We start from the raw sequence: 22,055 nt of genomic DNA, 5'->3' as shown, positions 1-22,055 counted from the left end.
TAATTAGCCTGTGCTTATGTTATCTCCTTACATATACCTACACTCTCCTTCTCTGTAAGATTGGGAATGATTGAGATTTCTCTTGGCGCAGCTACCAGAAGACTTACAACTTTCAGTCACGTTTCTCACGTCACATTTACGTTGTCTCCGTCAGTTGGAGGCTGCGCAGTAAAGCAAGGGATCACCGCAAAAATGCTTCTAATAGCCTTCACTGGTCTCCGTCCAGAGCAACGGGGTCTATTGGTCCATTATATATATGTCAATGCTGGGAACAGCGGTCTTCTGGAAGACTTGCGGAGTTAAGATTTTCTTTGAGTAAAGAACGGCACTGAAATCATTCTTAAAAAAGGAAGATGTGTTCGGAGTTTTGCCGAGCGGATACGGCAAAAGTTTAATCTATCAATTAGCTTCGCTACCTTATTTGTTGCTCTGCCTGGTTATAGTGTTATCCTATTGCGTGCAGAGGGAATTTGAAAGACAACCGTTTATCCCGCCCTTCGGATTGAGCTCCGTCAATGGTGAGTTCCCAGACCCAACATCTTGATGTGGGTCTGGCTTATCAGGCTAGTATTTACAGTTTTTTTCAATTGCTTAAGCACAATTTTGAAAACCGGGACAGTCTTTTTCAAAACACTACACACAATTAACACAACCACACACCCAATTAGCAGAACACCTCAGACCCTTTGCAAAATGAAACACTCTTGCAAAAACTATACACTAATTTATAAAAAACATATTTTGTTACCATATGAAACACACGTTTCATTTGACTTAATCCTGTTTGAAACGGTTACACACTGCTGTTGCTAACCTAAAACACTTTTAGCAATTCTACTTCTCAGTGATTAGAGTACTGTAAATGAACTACACAGAGAAAGTGAAAATATACAATAAGTTCAACACAATACATAACACCAATGCTGCAGAATGAGAGAAATATAATTTATTTCTCTCCATATACCCAAATCAGTCAACATGTCAACATGGAGAATCGCAACAAAACAAGTCCCAGTTTTCATGCTACTACAGTAGTGTGCATAACACTGTTATCTCCACAAACAACAGATTGTACAGGTTACAATCACAGAAAAAACAGACAAACAAAAAAAAAAGATCTGAAAAAGTACAGAAAATACTAGACATTATCTCTTCGCCTAGCTGGATCTGACCAGAGAATTTCATCAACATCACAGGCAATATATCCTCATTGGCAAGACAACCGTCTTGAATGTCGAATCCATCCTTGCACAGCTGCGGCGTCGACTTGGTCACAGGCGTCCTCCATGGCCTCAATGAGGGGTACCTGAGCCTGGGGCCGGAGATCGTAAAACCTCACGTGAAAATGGCCCCCCCCTTCCTCCTTGTCATTCTCGACCCTCAATCCTCAAATGTCACAGGGAGGGTTGCTGATATGGTGCATACAGGAGGACAGATTTTCTTTTACAGGTTTCCTTGTCGAAATGTCCTTATGACAGATGCCACTGTATATCTACTAAGGTTTGGCTGAACTCTTAGTCCAGCCTCCCTCAGCATCAATCTGTGGTTCACAACATGGTCCACTAGTGTTGCGCAACTTTCATTTGATAAATTTGGTCGTCTTCTTCTTTGAGCATATTCTCCGGCTTCAGGTCTTCCTCTTCCTCTATCTCCACCTCGGCCTCTACCTCTGGCTGGGCCTCTTCCTCTTCCTCTACCTCCTTCTCCTCCTCTGTGGATTCTCCCTCTCAGTCTTCTTCTTCTGACTCCTTCCATTTTGGTTGAGGGCAGGTGAACTTACCTGCTGCATTTTATATAGTGCTTAAACCTGATTGGTGTGTCTACAATTAAGCAATCATGTGTTTTCATACCTGGTGTTTAAGCAATTGGTTCATGGGTGCGTTCATTTGAAAGCCTTTGCTTTGAAATTGCAAGGAAATGACATCATGATACATTTCTGTGTCAAATGCATACAAGTGTGTTTAGTGTTTTGCAAATCACTGTGTGTGATGTTTTGCAAAAAGTGTGAAGCTGACAATGTGCTTACAGTTGTGCAAATCTAGGCCAGTGTTTTGCTCCTTGAGTGTAAGGTTTGCTAATTGTGGGAATGTTTTAATTTTAGTGTGTAAGCAATTGTAAAAAAACTGTAAGCACACATGATAAAAATACACTAAAATGACAGACACTTACAACACAACAAGGTTTCATGTTTTTTTTTTTTTTTATCCCAGATGATATATACAATCTTGACACAATGTGTCATACTATAGCATTGGACTGATATGATTTTACCATATTCAGCATATTAACTTTGTATTTATTCAGCAGTTTAACTTTGTATTTATTCAGCAGTTTAACTTTGTATTTAGTCAGCTAATTACGTAGAGTACATCTTTCACACCAAACACACTGTAAAAAAACAATATTTAGCAACCTTTTTGTATTAGACCTTGGCTCTTACTGGACTAACAACATTACATTAACACTACTTAAATGTCCTGTGTGGAAAAACTACAAAAGCAGTGGGACTTAGTAAGGAAGTAAAACAACCAACACCTATTTACTCTTCCCATTGGCATGTACCCTGGAGTGAGGTCAGCAGACCCCTCTCACCTTCTGAGTCAGCAAGACGCCCTGCAGAGTAAAGAGATGGTTACTGGTTACTTAACACAAGATATGGGGGTGTCTAAATGAGTCAGGCGCGCTACTCGTCCAAGTTTTTCTTTCTGCTTGATATGTTGTTTAGAAGTTCACCTTCCCGCTGGTGAGTTTGTATTCTTAAAACAGACTTATTATAAACTTTTTTTTCAGATTCATACTTGTATTTTGTGATTCTACTAGAACATGTTTACATGCTTTAATGTTAAAAAAACCACTTTATTTTTCTATTACTGCCCATGGCTGCTGCACTTGTATTCTCACTCAGAGACACTCTGTTGGAGCGCCTGTCTCTTTAAGCCCCCCTATTGTAAAAGCCCAGTCCAATCCTAGATAAAAGCTTCTGAACCAAATACTACCCAACCGGATATGTTTCAGCAGTAATATGACCCGAAATTGGGGAGAAATTAACCGCAATGGCAACCAAGATTATAGCGGAAAGCTGTAATCTTGGCTGCCGTTGTTGTTAATTTCTCTCCAGGTGCAACCAGTGTGTCTTCAAAGTACAGTAAAACAATATTTGGGCATGGGCACATAACCTAATAGTAATGACTGTGCGACAGTTTGATTCCCACACAGACACCAAAGATGGACCCCTGTGCCATTCATTCTGATATTATGTGTAATGGTTTTCGTTGGCGTATCTGTAGACTCAATCTTCCACAATCCTCCCACAATGTGTACTTTTGCTGAGCCAGCATTTATCAAAGTCTTACTTTCTCTTTTTATCCTTATGGATTGAGTCTGTATAGTTGCAAGTCTGTAAAATTACAACTTAGTTGTAATTTATTTAGTGCATATAAAAGGTCACAGTTGCATACTGTCATCATTATACCTCAGCATGCTAGCATGTTGAAGTTAGCTCAAAGTACCATTGTGAGCAGAGCCTCAAAGAGTAACTAGTGGGGTTGTAGACCCCAGGTCTCATTCAGGTCAGTGTCCAACATGACCTCATAATCTGTCTCAGGCAGAGAAGTTCAACTCTGTCTCCATAAGATGACAGGAGACCTTACAGCTGTATGATGAGACAGTGCTGCTTACAGCACTTTCATCCTGCCATGGTCATGGAGGAAGTTAACACATAACACATACTCACATTCATATCAGTCAGAATACTTAATTGATCCCTTCAGGGAAATTGTTCAGTTGCAGTTGCTCCCTGTCAGATTCAAGAGTAAGAAAAGAGCTAGTCAATAAGTGTATAAAGGAAAAAAGTAACCGCTACAGTGCATGAAATAAAAGGTTAAGTAGAAGTAAAGTAAGATTAGTTTTAAAAGTAAGATTGGGTTAAAAGATTGTTACTTAAACAATGGATTGTACAAATGCTTTTGTAGTTCAGTGTGAACATAAATAAAGTATAGTGTGAATATAAGTAGTAGCAGTAAATACAGATATTGCACATGTAACTGAGAAATTATTGCACCTAGTAATAATTGTACATAATTGTCCAAACATATTGAGATGTGATGTACAGATACGTGCACACATATGGATAAGCTTTACTGCAGTACGGTCAGGCCGACATTGTTTTCTGTCTGTGCTGAGGTGTTTGGATTAATGATTTAGGTAAGCATACATGCTACGGCGCTCGCAGTATCTTTGTTTACATTGAAGGTTGAGCTACACTTAAAGCTATAGTGTGAATCTATTTTATATTAATGGACGCCATTGCCAAATGAGTTGATACAAAGCTAATTAAGCATATTGGCTCAAAAATGCTCTCTCTGTATATGGCTGTTTAGAAAATGGTGTCATCTGGCGACTTTCGCGCATGGAAGCTTGAGTGAAGATAATTACCTCTTCCAGAGAGTCCATTGTGTTTTTTAATCCTCTGTGTTCTCCAAGCAACTGCATGGAGGAGGGGTGGGGGTGGTGCGCGATCATCGAAGGCTTGCATCATGTGGATGCAACGACAGTCTTGTTGGCATTTTTTAGAATTCCTCATGGGGGAGACAGAAACTATGCACTATAGCTTTAACAACTCCAGCATGAGTACACACCTACAGGAGGACAGGAACTTCAGAAGTTGTTTTTTAAATGCTTCTGTGTAAATCATCAAAGTCTCCTGAACCTTCTTCACGTATGTATCCGTTGTCTTCTTTTCTTAGTCTTGTTTCTGTGTGTGTCATTTGCAAATCAAGGACTTGCCAGTGACATTGAATGCACCTCCTGCCACACTTCCATCAAGCTGGTCAAGTTTGCTGATGACTCCACAGTCCAAGGCCTCATCAGGGATAATGATGAGTCAGCCTACAGAAACACTGTCACAGCTGGCAGCATGGAGTACAGATAACAACCTAGAGCTCCATGTCACAAACATGGTGTGGCTCGTCATGTACTTCCTTAAAGCTCCACTACTCATCAACAACGCAGCTGTAAAGGTGGCAGAGTCTATTAAGTTCCTGGGTACAACAATCGCCAGCGACCTCAGATGGGAGACACACTCATCTCATGCTAGTGCACAGGCACAGACATGCACAGACATGCACACAAAATTATTTACAGTATACTTGGGGTCAAAGTGCTGTACAGTGACAAGGCAGGGTAGCTTCTAGCTGGATGGTCTTCTACCAGAAACTGGCATACACATTCTTCAGTGCTGCAGTAGTCTCGCTTTGCCAGACCCTCCTCTAAAGTGCGCTGAAGGAGGGTCCGGCTACTCCACATAGCATTCGGGGATGGGAGGAAAACGTGCTCTGGTTTAATGGCATTTCTTTAAACCAATCAGAATCATCATCCGCAAAGAGCCGCTACAAAATAGTTGTGCGAGAGAAAACTCAGATTGGACAGATAGTCTAGCTAGCTGTCTCAATTTACTATGTAGAGATCTGAGGAGCAGTCAACAATAGTACAAAAATCCACTGAATTTAAAATTCCAACACAAAGATAGCAGAAGGAAACTGAAAATACATGCATCTGGCGGAATTTCCTGCGGCACCGGAGCAATCCCGAAAGTGGAACGTCAAGGATATAGAGTAGTGGTGTAGTAACAACTGCATGCAGAACTGTCCTATCCTGTTCGTCACCAATATACTGTATGTGTAATTTACCAGGCTGAATCATCCGGTGTAATGTGTAATTTGTGTGTGTTACCCATTTCTTTCACTGCCAGTATGACTACACATACTATGCATGAGACCTCATGTCCAAGTCTGTACTTGCCTAATGTGTGTATATGTGTGTGTTGGGAAAAGCGTGGGAACTGCAGAGAAGAATGTGTGTATTTTCAAAGTTGGCTCAGAGTTCCCATGATTTCCTCCGGATAGGAGGCTTGGCTGGATGGGGCAGGAATTAATGTGTATCACAATAACCTCAGAGGCAGGCTGATTTATACTGTGAATATAATATAAATCCAGGATTCACTATTTTTGGTATTATGGATAATTTCAGGTTGGTTGCGTCTCTACAGTGCTAAAACTTGTCCTGAAACATTGCAAACTGTATCGGAATGCGTGGGTGTAAGGTTACATCTGTACAAGAGTTTTAAATATCACAGGACAAGAAAAACTGAATGATACATTCTCCGGATGATGCAGTCATTTTGTTCACTTTATCTGTCTCATGACTGCTGTGTCAATATGTAAAACCAGGGGCAAGATGACAAGTTCCTAAATGTCACAGAAAGTGCTGGCCGGGCTGAGGGTGCAGATGTTCAAGTTCTCTGACTTACAAAAAGCATGACATAAAATGAAACCATTTGCAGTTAAGCACAAATGGATTAAAATAAATTACAAGCCGCAATGACCTGAACCTGTGTAGTTGGGCCCAGCCTAGTCAAGTGCAGAGATGATACACAGGTCATCATAGGTTACCAAACTTGAACTTCGTGCCCCCAAGGTTGTGAAAACATGCACTTCCACCATCTGCTTTCTTTCCTGTTTTGATCTCAGTGCTCTACTGACCGAACCTCACTTTTGCCATCCCATGCGGCTTTCTTTGCTCATGCTTTGCAGGATTTTAGAAGTGATTTAGAGGCAAAGTATATCCGTCTCAAACCTCCTAAATCACTTTTCTTCTGTCTAACTGCACCCTGTAACATGGCCTTGGGTTAAGGTCATTAACATTTTGGGAAATTTGCTTGTTTGCTTTCTATCTGAGAGTGAGATGAGAGAATTTAGTTATAACCCAATGTTTGTGCGATAAGTACCGAGCTGAAGTCAGCACATGGATGACTTAGCTCAGCATGAAGATTTACAGCAGGTGGAAACGGCTACCCGGGCTCTGTCTGAAGTAAATAGATATGCCTGTAAATAACTCATTAACATGTTGGGATGTTTTACAGTACATATAAATTGTGGTTTTAGGGGGAGTTGTGTATGTGGTGGAACTATTTCTTGGCGAACAGCTAGGGGAATGTTACTGTGCACAGTCTTGTTGTCACAGAGTTAAAAAGTGCCTTTACAGATGCCGAAACAGAAACCTGCACTAGGCAGAGATGCTCAGAAGATAATCTGGTACATGTCAAGAAATAGTTCCAGTGCATTACTCCCCCTAAAAACCCCACTTACTGTTTTTACATTTCTGTTTATGTACGTATAAACAAACAAGATATGTGTTAATTAATGAGCTTTAGAGTTGTTGGTTTCCACAGAGCCAGACCAGCTCCCCCTGCTTCTAGAGGTGTAAAGTTAGGGGAGTGACTCAGTAATGTCAGTTATGCAGCAGTATCTATATAACGTTAGCTACATACTGTAAGCCAGTGGTCATAATGCTAACAAAACCCCTGAGTGTATAACACTGAGCGAGGATGTATATCTTATGAAGTAGGTTTTATTTGTAAAAGAAATACTGTAATGTGTTTCTTCCCTCAAAAGCTACACTCTCACTTTAACACACATTAAGTGATATCCATCATCTGATTTCACTCTCAGAAAGACCACAAACAAGCATTTTCCCCCAAATAATGAACTATTCCTTTATGCAAGGCACTAAGCCTGATTTCTCCAGCAACATATATTATACTGTGGATGTGAAGCAGAGTGTTCAGTAACCCTTCCCTGGATGGATAAAAATTAAGAAGTCATACCTCTGGGAATTCTGGGAAAAGGGATACACTGTTTATTTCTTAATGTAGCAGCAGACTGTGCTGTTTCTCATGACACACATAGTAGGGTCAGTTGATGGGTCGGCTTCTCAGGCTCTCTCTCACTCACTCACTCACTCACTCACTCACTCACTCACTCACTCACTCACTCACTCACGCACTCACGCACTCACTCACGCACTCACGCACACACACACACACACACAAACACAAACAATCATCCCATATGTGATAGAGGAACTAGTGTGAGCAGTTTGAAGCTGAGAGAGTAGGAGTGATTACAGTTTAAGTAGAAGATGATTGTGTATGTGTTTGCCTCAGAAAGTTGGCCACTCATTAGTAAAGAGCTCTTGGAGGAAGTGGTGGTTACCGATGACTCAGCCAAGCCATGCATTTCATTCTTTCTCTCTCCAGTCTCTCTCTGCACTCTCCTCCCCTCTGTCATCTTCTTTTCTTTCTACATTCTATTCATTCCTCTTTTCTATTCTGGCTCTTTTAACATTTTCTGACCGTCTCCCATTCTCTTAATCCCTGTCCCCCCTTCTTTTCTCTCTTCTCCTGATTCATCCTTGACCTTTGGAGGTGTGTGTGAGTGAGTGTGTGTTGTGTGTGTCTGTGTGAGTAGGACACTCAGCAATGTGTGTGGGAAGATAACTGGTTTCCTTCAGAGTGATTAAAACATTCCTTCTCTCTTCTTTTTCCTTTCTCCTCTCTCTTTCTCTGCCCTTCTTAGTTTGCAGTGAAGACTTTCTGATGAAGAGGAGGACGAAGACTGACAAACTGGTGAGTGAAAGCAACATTGGCTGGTATTTATAAATCTAAGAAGGAATGCAGTCCTCCGAATGTCTCTTTTAGATTCAGGCTCAGGATTCCGATGACGACGCAGTTGTCTCTCTACCAGCCCATGAGAGACTGTCATTATAGATCAGCATTTCTGCTTTAAAAAGTTTGGTAAAAGAAACCGAAATTAAAAATCCAGATTTTATGTTGTTTATTTGTAAGACTGGAGAAAACACAGGGCTAAAGAGCAGGAAGGACTCAAGAGCTAGATGGAAAATATTACAGAACGTTTTCTAAACTTTGGTCGACTTGTAAGTGAGGTGCTTAATGTATATTTTATGTCACTTTGAATTCATTTTATTTCTCTTAAGTCTTAAAAAAGCAGCTGATGAATCACCTTTTTTATTAAATGATTATGGTGAGGGATTTTCCTTGATCAATAACACCGCATGCAGAAGAGGTTTCTCCGTCCACAGCGATAGGTTAAAAAAAGAAATGTAATGTAAAATCTTACTAGATAGTCACAGAGATGGGGAATAGAGGACAAATGTGTTTAGTTTGTTTGGCAGTCAGTTAGGTTTCGGCATATATCTGCTATTTTTGGCACTTGGCACATAATCCACTGCTCCAAATTTAGTCATGTAATGATGATGTGACATGCTGACCGCACCTGTGAAGGGCTGAAGTGAAAGTAGCGGTGTTTGTATATCCTGGTGATATTACAGCAGCTGTCTTCAGATGGAACAAGCTGATCAAAATAACCCCAATATAGGAGCACTTTAATCAACTTGATCAATCTGTGTACAGGAATGAGTCTCTTAGTGACGTTAATGGGAGTTTCACAATCTGTACTGACGCACAGTATACAAGACCTGTGAGCAGTATGTTGTGTATGAGGACGCTGTCAAAAACACATACTGCACTACACTCAAGACTCACAATTTGAATTCGGCTGAAAGGCTTTGTTGACTGGGCTAGCTACTGTATAAGTGAGGACTGTATTCCTGCACAAATTGCTTGCGTAGTTTAGTAATAATGTTTCACACCCAGACACATTTAATTTTTTGTTAATTATCACTTGGAAGATGAAGGCTATGTGTTTGTTTTTCCTCAATGGCAAATTACAAATTTGCTTTATAGGTATACTTGCAGTGGCAGAAACTTACCACTATAGCCACCACATGCCACTTTATATAGCCAACTAAACTCTGAACATTTGACTATATCATCTCTACTTGGCATTAAGACATTTTGCACTCTCTGGCAGCCATATTGGAGGTCAGCTCTTGGTCGTGCAAGCTGCAAACATCTGCTCATGTTGAGCATGATTACCACCTATTTGGCTGATTGGGTTGTGATCATTTTTGGGTAGTGATAATTTCACAATCTGTTTAACTTTCTGTTTGTCTGATTCTCGGTAAGCTTGTACTGTCATGAAACCATCCCTTCCATGCATGTATTAGGAAAACTAGTTACCTTGTTACGAGATGGTGCTGCATTCATTCCAATGAAAGTTGCGCACTGGGTGCATAAACCAAGAATGTTCTTTGGACATAATAGTTCAAATCGTGATACAGAGTATATACAGAGAGTATATGCCCGAAGAAATGTATTCCTTGTTTTACAGCATTTAAATTTGAATGATTGTGTATGGGGAAAAAGCATTTTTGGGCCTGTCATGTTACTTGTAATTCTGACTGTGATCACGACAACAAAGTCACTTGGTCGTGGGGGCTTGATCACTGCATACTAGCAGTATCTAGTAGAGGCCAACCTTAGTGCTGGATAACACCTAGTTGCTTTGCTAATTTACCCTACTGACTACTTAGCTTGCTAAACATTACTGTTGCTAAACATCCGTGTTATGTTTCGCGAAGAGAATTTTTGCCTTTGGTTATTCACGTAAATTTGACCGCTGGACCATTTGTGCAGTCTGTGTTTATTCTTCCCAAACAGCCGACTGTACAGACGTTATCTGAAAGCTTGTTAGGAACGTACTGTACGCACCGACTGTGTGTGTGTGTGTGTGTGTGTGTGTGTGTGTGGTAGTGTGTGTGTGGTAGTGTGTGTGTGGTAGTGTGTGTGTGTTTTGTGTTCAGCTCAGCCTCTGACTGTTTTCAGAACCCACCAGGAACTCCAGTTCTTTGTATTGTTTTTCTCCTTATTTTCTGAAATCCCACCCTCTCGCGTCTTTCCATTGACTGTATGTTCAATGATGTTCAGTGTACATAAAACAATCTAATACAAAGAGAAAAGACACTTTGTACCAGATTCGGCTACTTGCTACTTTCTGTCTGCAGTATTTTCTGGATTGGTCTACAAAAATACACTGTCGCTGGAATAGTTTACTAGCTGCTCAAAAAGTAGAAATTGCCATACCGAGTTTTGAGTCAATTTTAATATTGTTAACCACTGTCAATCAGTGGTTCTTTGAGTTAACTCTAAACCCTGGTGCAAAATTAACCAGAACTTCTGAGCACCGCTACAGGCTGAAAATGGCAAGTTTTAAGGAAACGTTCGCAAATTACTTTTATCAATGTATCCAGCTAATTTATATAGCTCACGTTACTGGATTGTGTGAACATTTAACTTCATAATATTGTGCATGTGTATGTGGCGTTTTCGTTTGTGGAGTGCAAATGTTCTACCAAAACAAGTTCCTTCCCGAGACCATTTTGAAGAGCCACGCTCGTTGCATTGGGAGCTTAGCCCCGCCCAAGACAATTGTGATTGGTTAAAAGAAATGCCAATAAACCAGACCATGTTTTTCTCCTATCCAGGAATGTTGTGTGGAAGGGCCAGACCTTCCTACACAGCGCTGTGGAGATAGGTCTGGCAATGCGAGACTAGTACATACTACACTGGGTTTTCTTCGTATATGCGTTCCAGACCTGTCTGGTCAGCGCACTTATATGCTGACGGATGTTGAGGCGCAGCCCAGGTTCTTCTCATGTCCAGGACCTCAGGGACATGTAGATGACAAGTTGTATGTCCCTTACATCCACAATGATGTAAGGGACATACAATAACTGAGCAGCTGAAAAAGTTACAAAGGTCATCATTCCTGTCTTCACCATTTTTTGAGCTCAGATACAAAAGAATTGTGTATTCAATCTGAAGAAAATACTACAATCAAGAAACTCATGAGGGGCAGGTTGCACTTATAAACTTAGCACAAAAAGTAAGGAAATTTGTATTTGGTAGATTATTTCTCTGTGGTCACAATGCTTTTGGCAATAAATATTATACCGTTGGAAAGCCTGTTTAGTTCCCTTTCAAATGGTGCCCCATTTGTAAGGAACATGCATTTGTGGGATGAGCAGCAGCGCTGAGTATGTGGGTTGCGCCCCATGAAAAATTTACCAAATCTTCTCTGGTGGAGGCAGAGTGATGGTGTGGGGCGGCATCTCCCTCACTGGAAAAACAAGGCTGGTCATCATAGGAGGCAATCTCAATGCAGAGAGATATAGAGATGAGTTTCTGCAACCAGTGGCAATCCTATATCTCCACAGTCTGGGACCGAACTCTATCCTCCAAGATGACAACGCTCGCCCCCACAGGGCGGGGTTCATCAGAGACTACCTCCAGAATGTGGGAGTGGAGAGGATGGAATGGCCTGCCAGCAGTCCTGACCTCAACCCCATTGAACACTTGTGGGATCAGCTTGGGTGTGCTGTTCGTGCCAGAGTGACCAACACAACCACGTTGGCTGACTTGCGACAAATGCTGGTTGAAGAATGGGATGCCATCCCACAGCAGTGTGTGACCAGGCTGGTGACCAGCATGAGAAGGAGGTGCCAGTCTGTTGTGGCTGTGTATGGTTCTTCCACACGCTACTGAGGCTCCTGTTTGTGAAATGAATACATTGTTAAATTACCAATATGTCTTTTTTTTTCTTCAAACTTCAATCATCCAATCCACCAAACACCAAACGAGTCAATGGCAGAATAAGCTGTTTGGCGCAACCCACATACTCAGCGCTGCTGCTCATCCCACAAATGCATGTTCCTTACAAATGGGGCACCATTTGAAAGGGAACTAAACAGGTATAAGATGTATTGCCAAAAAGCATTGTTACCACAGAGAAATAATCTACCAGTTACCTTACTTTTTGTGCTAAGTTTATTTTAGTCTGTTTAGTTTATGCATGCATTTGAGGGAAAAAGTCCCTTGACCCTTTTTAAACCCCCTTCTAATTAAATCCCTCTGTGTTCAAAACTGACAAATTGACACAACAAAAACATGGATAACTTGATGTCTCAGCGGTAGTTAAGACCTGCTTTGTATTTACAAGTGTGTTGGTTTGTTGAGAACTGTACTGTCATGCTGTCCATCCAGAAACTTTGAATCTATTTGAAATTTCAATTTAATCACGCCTATAAATTTAATTTTACTTGTTTGCTATCCGATTGTTGCTAGCCTGTTGTATTTGTATTTATTTTTAGCAGCACGATTTCTCCACTGGACTGTCATGAAACTGTAGTCTAGAGAATACACACATAATATCTCTTTTTCCCACTATTTTTTTTTACATTCTTCATAATGATCTATAAGTGGTATCAGTTTCCATATAGTGCTAGAAAAAGGTACACACACACACACACACACACACACACACACACACACACACACACACACACACACACACACACACACACACACACACACACACACTTATGCCAGCCCTGTTCCGTCAAGGCACCCCTCGTTTACCGTAAATGTGTGTTTTTGTCATCTGTGGGCCTAGATGAAGTGATGCAGTTAGTTTTGGTATCATGTCATGGCCGTGCATCTCCACCACTGAGAGAGAACGAGAACAGTGCAGCGTGGGTAGGCGTGGGAGGGCTGCGCCAGAGATGACTCAGCACTCTGTTGCCGGGTAGAGAAGCACCAAACCCACTCCCTCCCCCATACATTTAAAAAATACAGTATTTGATGTAGCTATTAATCATGATCCCATCCTTGGATAAACACTTATCTAAGCTTTAGGCCTACATGGATAATATTTGCATGACCCATTTCACAGCAACCATGTTCCTCTTTACTGGAGAGTTAGCTGTATGTAAATAATGGATTAATAACAAAATCAGGCAAGAAACAAAGAAATACCTGGCAAAGATTGTGGGGGTGGGACTAATTTTAAAGTAGCCCACTAAACTACATTGTTCAGTTAACTTGAATAGGTTGCTGTTTGCGTTGTAAGCTAGCAACCAGTGTCAACTTTAAAATGTAACTCACTTCTACTACATAAAGGCATTCACTAACAATCAAACCAAAATGTGTTGAAGCAAAACAGCACTGACCAGATACCTTGGTTAGCTGACAACCTATCGGATGCCCCGGTAGATGAAGCATGATAAAGTGCCCTCGACGACGGCCCTATGTGCAAGAAAAGGGGATGAAGTCCCTTGTAGGGTGCCAGTCCAGTGGAGAACATGCCTACATGCTCGTGTAAATGTCAACGTTATTCTTAATCTATTGATACATGTTCACGGAGATGTTTTTGTCGGTTTTTACGTGGTGGACAACACGAATATGTGAAGTAATGTATTTCAATGGGAAGCATATTTTGTGGCCACAGCACGAAAATGGTAGGGAGTAATATAAAAAGCCAAAAATCCGCGTAGGGACATTGGTCGGGGTGGTGGATGGGTCAAACAACACCGGACTTTCACCCGGGCGAGCGGGGATGGTGTCCCGCGTGTGGCGCTTTGTTTCCCGGGGATGGTGTCCCTGCGTGTGGCGTTTTGTCCCGCGTGTTACTGTGGTGCGTCTCCCGGCGTTTAAGGCACCCTTTCCCCGTAAGGTTTTTCCTAAACCCAACCTCCGCCATCCCGTTATTGTGGCGCGTCCCCAGCGGGCCGCCTGACGGGCTCCTCCCGGATTATGGAGCTTCCTTTTCGGCCGCCTCCCGGCGTCCTTTCCCCAAGAAAATAACGTGATAGTTACACTTAAAAAACGAGAAAAACGTCTCTGTGAACACGTATCAATAGATTAAGAATAACGTTGACATTTACACAAACTGCTGTGAGACCGGGTTGTCTGTACGCATTTTGTAACTAAAATAGTTCTAATGATACATGGAGACTTTTTGGCTGTGGATCACATGGCTAAAAATCACGAGGACTCACGGGAGTCCCCTGACATGACTTTGAATACCACTGTACAAAAAAGAAAAGAAGAAGAAGGTGGGTGTGAGGTTGAGTATGAGCAACAGGTAAAGAATCACAGGACGCCGGTCTATTTTGTCAAAAAATCACACTTTTAACATTAACCTTTAACTGTCTTATCTAGCTAAATGGATGCTGATTTTGCTGTTACAAGCACACAATTAGATTAACTGTAACTTAAATTATACGAATAGTAACTATTAAAACTGACCGATCAGATGAATCAAATGAAAGATCTACCTTCTAGATTTGATAATAAATCTACAGGTGAAGTGAGGGACTCGTATTCAGCACCACTCAGCAGAAACATGAAGAAGAGGTTTCAGTTCTAATATTTCACACACCAAAGGACCTTGAGATGAATACAACATTACAAGAACACAATGAATACAACATTACAAGAAAATCTTTCTTTCAACTGGGGTTGAGAGGAATCTATTAATATATTAAAGATGTGGGTTCAGCAGATAAGAGCAGCTACAGAAGTGAGAACTTGCTATGTGTCATCTAGAGGATTAAAGCAGAAACGAGAGATTAGAAATGTACTTCGCACCACAGCTCAGTCGAGGTAAACAACGATCGGCCCTGTTCTTTCAGTCTGAGCATAGACTATTTTACATTTTTATGATAATACTCCACCTGAAATATCACATACAAATGGATGCATATACAAATTATTGCACATCTGAAAATGTATTTGCCTCAAGGGAATTGATACTATTAATGTACAAAAGCCAACATTGAACCTGACATGAGTGACGACTTATAATTTAATCTGCTACCTTGTAACCCTTAAAGTGTGCAGGTTGCATTGAAGAATAACGTTTTTATTTTTGAAAATGTAAAACGACTGCAGTCTTGATTATATCAACAGATTGCGTTGCCTATTTTCCAATGATATATAACACTTTGATATTTCCTCTCATAGGTGATATTATCCAAAATATGAAGACACCAAAATGTATTAATGTAACATTGTTTACTAAAACAACATTCAGGACAATATCCATTAAATGGCTGTAACTCACTGATGAAAAGGTTATACCAAACTCCAATACACCTAAATACAACTTTTCACATAAACAAACAAAAATGCCCTGGTTGACAATAGAGTTATTCAACAAAACCGTTTAATAACTCCATAGTTTTTTTTTCACTGGGCCATTTTGTTTAATGTCAAACATGGTTTGCTCACACAAAGGTAATAAATGATGACTTCACACTGCACCAGAAAGAAAGGGTTGGTTCCCTGAATCATATTATATAACCTTTGATTCTGACTGAAAGAATACGCTCAGAATTAGCAAACATATAAAACTATGTCCAGGAGTTTCTTTGTCTAGGCTTTAGAGGGTCAAACACATTTTATAGATTAACAAAACAATCTCACCACAAAGTCCATTTACTAGCTGTTCTGGAGCTTTCAATTATATTACAGTCTTCCTCAGCAGACGGAGTTTGTCCAGTTGTCAGAAGTTTAACATTTAATATTTCCGTGCACTTTAAGGACTTCTCTTTCATATTTGCTTCAAAGTTCAGATTGAAAGTTTGGTCCTGACTTTGGAAATAGACAATTATCTAAAACAGATACTCAAAGGACCTTGTGTTAAGATATTCTTGTCAACAACTGTTTCTAAGATCAAGAATGGACTTTCAATCTCTGCATTTATAGAATGTTGGACTAAAACTGAGCAGATTTGTATTTTAATATAACCCTAAATATACTCTCTTTAAGGTCCACATCCCTAACAGTGACTTACACCTCTTGTTGTAAATTAACATTGGCTAATTGGTCTCACAAAAATAGAACGTCCAAATGTTTAATCCATGCTGTATCTATCCTCTGCTTCAGTGTGTGTGCTGCAGTGATACTTCCAGTGTTAAAGGGTGTGATCGCCTCTGAAAATGCCCAAAGCTAGTAGAAAATGGCAATAGCATTAGCAATTTTGACCCCAATTCACTTGAAATGATCCAAGTTGAGTGTATTTTTATACTGTGAGCGCTTTACAGTAAATGCTGAAAACGAGAACATACAAAAACAAGCTGCAATGCAAAAAGAAGAAGAAAGTAACAAAACACAGAAGAGAAGACGGGGCCAGAATTGCTTTTATGTGCGTCTGTTGTAAGCTTTGTACTGGTTTCAATCAAACTGGTTTTGGTTTGTCTGAATGTGAAACCGTGACATTGTCCTTAAAATGCCTTATCACTGTAGAAATGAATGAGTCGGTAATGTACTACCAGGGGGGTCGAGGTACCATGTGGAGGTTTCAATTGAATGAATTGAATGCAGACAGAGTCGTTGGAAATCATAAATAAAAGTAGATAATTTCTCATAATTGAACATGAGCTCCATTTATAGTATGATTTTAAGAGAATACAAGAACAGTGAACATTTAAAAGCCGTCACTTTCTAGAAAAGGTCTGCGCGTGAGGCATGATTGCTTATGTCTTTGTGCTTGCAGATTTGGGTTGAGAGCTGGCGATATGTGTCCCAAAATGACGATAAACCTTTCATAACACTCTGGATAAGAGTGTGGTGTTTGTTCTCATGAGTCAAATGAGTTCTAGATCAATAAATGTCAAAAGCTGAATATCCTGTCAAGTTGAAAACAATAGTAGGTCACTAGTTTGTGGGCGTGTGTGGGTGTGTGTGTGTTCTGTTGCACCTTTACTCATCACAAATTACGCTCTAAGATACAGTAAATGACTAAGAACACCACAAACATCACTCTGCTCATTACTCGGGTGTTGTAAGAGAAGTTACAATTGACGAAGAAGTTTTCAGATGCTCATATTCTGTGGCTAGCTTACTCATTTGTCTGCTTTTTTTCGAACTCTTAACTCCCATAGAAAAATGACTAATGTCATCCTACTAGAGATTCCTGATTTGTGAAATATGGAGGTTACAGAGTTCAACTAATGTTTTTAAAATGGCCTTGCTGTCTAACCTAAAATCGGTTTGGGTAGCATTTTAAATGTGTGCAATGACTGCATTCAGTTGAAGCCTGAGAAAAACTTTAAACAAGATGCCATCTTTGAGAGGACTGTCATCCTCTAGTGGCCTCTATGATGCATTTAGCTTTTTCATAGCATTGCAATCAAGTCATGTTTGTTATACACTGTAAGTTGTTACAAAACTAAAGACTTCTGTTGCGTCTTCATTTTTTTATTAATTTAGATCAACTTATTGATCCCACACAGCAGCAAGTGCAAGAACAGATGCATATAAATTTAAAAAAGAAAACTTGATGTATATTATGAGCAGCTATTGTTTACAAATGGAGCATGAAAAAGCTAAAACAAAGAGTACTAAAAGCTAGAGCTAGAAGGATTAGTCAATTTATGGATTAGCAGTTTTATTCAAATTTTCTCTAGTTAGAGCTTCTTAAATGTGAAGATTTGAGGCTTTTATTTGTCATATATGAAAACCTAAAGACATTCAGTTAGCTATCAATAAAATAAAACAAAAACAATTTAAATACATATCATTGGGCTGTGGGAAATGATACTGGGCCCTTTTTTTAAACTGCCGGTATTTTTTGTATTTTATAGACTAAACAATGAATCAAGAAAATAATTGGCGGTTGCAGCCTGCTAAATGCTAGTAAGAAATGGTAACATGGAGACAAAGCTGCAATAAAAGATTAAAATGGTTACTCAACATTCAGAACAATAATATAGAAGCAAACAACAATTTGCTATTTAAAGATATAGTGGAGTAATGGCGTCATGAGCAGAGAATGAACTCTCTATGTGCACAACAGTGGTGGAATGTAAATAAATACATCTACTCAAGTATTGTACATAAGTACAAATTTAAGGTACTTGTACTTGAGTCTTTTCTTTTCATGCCAGGTTCTACTTCTATTCCACTACATTTCAGAGGGAAATAATGTACTTTTTACTCCACTACATTCATCTGACAGCTTTAGTTACTGTCCAAGTCCAGCTGAAATATTTAGCTGATTAAACACAGAACGATATTTGAGTTGAGTTTCCAGTTTAGAAAATGTGAGGATTTTTCTGCATTGAGTATTTTTGCTTTTAATACTTTAAAGGTCCCATGACATGGCGCTCTTTGGATGCTTTTCTATAGACCTTAGTGGTCCCCTAATACTGTATCTGAAGTCTCTTTCCCGAAATGCAGCCTTGGTGCAGAATTACAACCACTAGAGCCAGTCCCACAATGAGCTTTCCTTAGGATGTGCCATTTCTGTGTCTGTAGCTATTGAGGAGGAGAGAGGGAGGGGCAAGGTGGAGGGTGGGGATGTGGCCTTGACCAACTGCCACTTTGCTCATTTGAAAGCCATGATGTCTCTCTCTCATGGGTTGGCCAAATTCTCTGGGCGGGCAAAGCAGAGAAAGGGGAGGTAACCTTGCTTGTTATGACCTCATAACAAGCAAGATTCCAGATCGGCCCATCTGAACTTTCATTTTCTCAAAGGCAGAGCAGGATACCCAGGGCTCGGTTTACACCTATCACCATATCAAGCCAATTGGGGACCATAGGCAGGCTGGGGGAACGCATATTAATGTTAAAAAACCTCATAAAGTGAAATTTTCATGCCATGGGACCTTTAAGTACATTTTCCTGATGATACTTATATACTTTTACTTAAGTAACATTTTTAATGCAGGACTTGTAACAGAGTATTTTAATAGTGTGGTATTGCTACTTTTACTTAATTAAGGATCTGAATACTTCTTCCACCACTGGTGCACACAGTGTTGTAATCTGAGCTTCTCTGTTCTTAGTTTTGCTTGCCGGACTGGCCGCGCGTGCATGTGGCACTGACAAAACATAGGCAGTATTTCACATATTGGGACACGGTAAGAGCCGAGTGCAGGAAATACCATCCTGCCGTTTTGTGGTGGGGACATAGACTGTTAATATTAATGGACAAAGCATCCGGTTCGGCGAAGTACTGCAAATGCGGAAGTGCCTTAAACCTGCATTCTATCTGAATTCCAGCAGGGGGCGACATGTGCGGTTGCAAGAGGAGGTCTGTTTCTGTAGAAGTCTATGAGAAAGTGACCCACTTCTCACTTGATTTATTACCTCAGTAAACATTTTCATAATGAGTTTATAGTTCTCAATCGCTAGTTTTAAGTCTTCTGCAACACAGAATGATGTTAATTTTTTAAACTATGTGTTATAGGGCGTGGCTATGATGTGATTGCCGGTGAAAGTGTGTAACGTAATATAGAGTGTAAGCAGCGTTGCCAACTCTCACCTAGCTCCTCCCTCACTCCTCCCTCTCGTCTAAAATCGTCACATCCGCAACCAGGATGGCTGCGCCCGTAACGGCAAACTCAACGACTCATAACAGATCTCCACAAATCAATGGGTGATGCCACACATGCGCTGTCCATTAATATTAACAGTCTATAGGTGGGGATCGAATAGTCTGACAGCCACAGGGACAAAAGACAGATTACAAAATATAACCTGTAATTTCTAACAAAGTAATGTACTTCCTTCCTGTGTATTACTTAGCATTTACCTCGCAACAGTTTATAAAATTAGGACAGGAATCCACAGTGGTGGTGTCATGCAAGGTATTTTACTTGGTGGAACAAAACATAGTGTGGCTTTTATTTTGATGTTTCTCGTAAATCCTTTCAGTACATCTCATTTGGTACCAAGCAGCAGAAATAATAACTTTTTGCAGCCTCTAACACATCGCCATCCTCTGCCTCTCAATTCTAACCACACAGTTTCAACTTCATGTCTAAATGTGAGGTGGCTGTTATCGGCTCCTTCCATTATTCTTCTTGATCTTAAAAACAAACAAAGCGATGAGAGAGGAGGGCGTGAACAGTAGCAAAAAAAGCAGGGTTTATTGTAAAGTATAGTAAGTCTTTATTCTGGGAGAGATTAGCAGAAACAGTTAAACCAGTTAGAAGATACCAATCATCTCCACCATGGAATCATTTGTTTATGAAAACTATATATTGAAAGGTCAGTGTTCACAAGAATATACTGATGTTTCAAAGTGCAACACGTAGCTGATTTTAAATTTTTTTTAATTTAGCTCAGTCTCCAGGTAGAAGCTGTTTGGCCCGATGCCCACAGGCATTTAGATGTTGATGGACACAATAAGAGTAAGTCACATTAAGCTGGCATTGTTGCATCCGTTTCTGTGTTTTTCTGCCTTAAGTCCGTCCACACTAAACCAACAACTGAGCTTTTCCAAAATTCCCCCCAGAGTGGACAGCGGTGGAAGACGTACTCAGATCTTTTACTTGAGTGAAATTACTTGTACAACCGTTTAAGAAACTCCATTACAAGTAAAAGTTTTGCCTGTAAAATTTGACTTTATTAAAAGTATGTAACATGCAAACAAAGTATTTCAGAAGTATCAGTACTACAGAAACATTTCTTCTGTAACTGATATATTATGACATTAGATGAATCAATTACTGTTGCAACCAATCTAGGTGGAGCTAGTTTGAGCTGCTTTATATACAGCTCTGGTATTTCAGTCCTGTAGTTCTCAACCAAGGGGTCGTGTCCCCCCAAAGGGCCACAGGATAAATCTGAAGGGTCATGAGATGATGAAGGGGACAGGAAAGAAGAAAAAAACAAGTTAGATTACAGACATTTGTATTCTTAGAAAATCCTAGTATATAAATGTATCTCAAGTGCCAAATGTTAAAGTTGTGCTCATTGTGAACAGCAGCTCTTGTCATTTACAGTTGTTAAGGATGCAATAACATGTCTTGACTCCATATACTGTTTGAACTCGTAACAGTGCATCATATTTTATGAGCTCATTAGAGGCTGTAGCCTGATAAAGTGTTCCACTGCATCACAGCATTAAGAAGTCATCATATCTGGAGGGTTTACCTGGGTGGGAGCAGATGCCATTGTATGGGCGTTAACCGAAACCTTAGGCAAGGTGACTGACAGTAATAATTGTGTGTGTGTGTGTGTGTGTGTGTGTGTGCGTGTGTGTGTGTGTGTCAGACGGACTGATGTAGTTCAGTTTTTTTTCTCTACTAGAGGGCGACTCTTTCCCACAGGAAACAGCCTGTTCACTCCAACGATGTCTTTCTCTGCTACAAATAAGTGTTCGAGTGTTTCCACTGCATCACAGCATTAAGAAGTCATCATATCTGGAGGGTTTACCTGGGTGGGAGCAGATGCCATCGTATAGGCGTTAACTGAAACCTTAGGCAAGGTGACTGACAGTAATAATCATGTGTGTGTGTGTGTGTGTATGTGTGTGTGTGTGTGTGTGTGTCTCTGTCTCAGACGGACTCATGTAGTGCAGTTGTGTCTCCACTAGAGGGCGACTCCTTCCCACAGGTAACAGCCTGTTCACTCCAACAGTATCTTTCTCTGCTACAATTAACTTACCTGCGTCTAAAGTAGCCTACATTTTAGTGAACTTAAAACATTGTTTTTGGAAACGTTTCTG

General features: G+C 40.3%; 1 long non-coding RNA gene across 2 annotated transcripts in view; it reads left to right on the top strand.

Moving 5' to 3' along the window:
• LOC120547508 overlaps window positions 1–22,055 on the top strand; it is an 87,467-nt gene that overhangs the window by 15,704 nt on the left and 49,708 nt on the right. Inside the window, exons 2-3 of one of the 2 annotated variants that reach the window (XR_005637070.1) lie at window positions 8,415–8,464; window positions 21,890–21,943. This is a non-coding gene — a long non-coding RNA (uncharacterized LOC120547508). The remainder of the gene's footprint in view (window positions 1–8,414; window positions 8,465–21,889; window positions 21,944–22,055) is intronic. The other variant, XR_005637069.1, reaches the window with a different exon arrangement.

The sequence above is a fragment of the Perca fluviatilis genome, chromosome 19 (assembly GCF_010015445.1).
Source record: "Perca fluviatilis chromosome 19, GENO_Pfluv_1.0, whole genome shotgun sequence".
NCBI classification, from domain to species: Eukaryota; Metazoa; Chordata; class Actinopteri; order Perciformes; family Percidae; genus Perca; species Perca fluviatilis.
The sequence above is the reverse complement of the archived record's forward strand: the minus strand, read 5'-3'. Positions and strand labels throughout refer to the sequence as shown.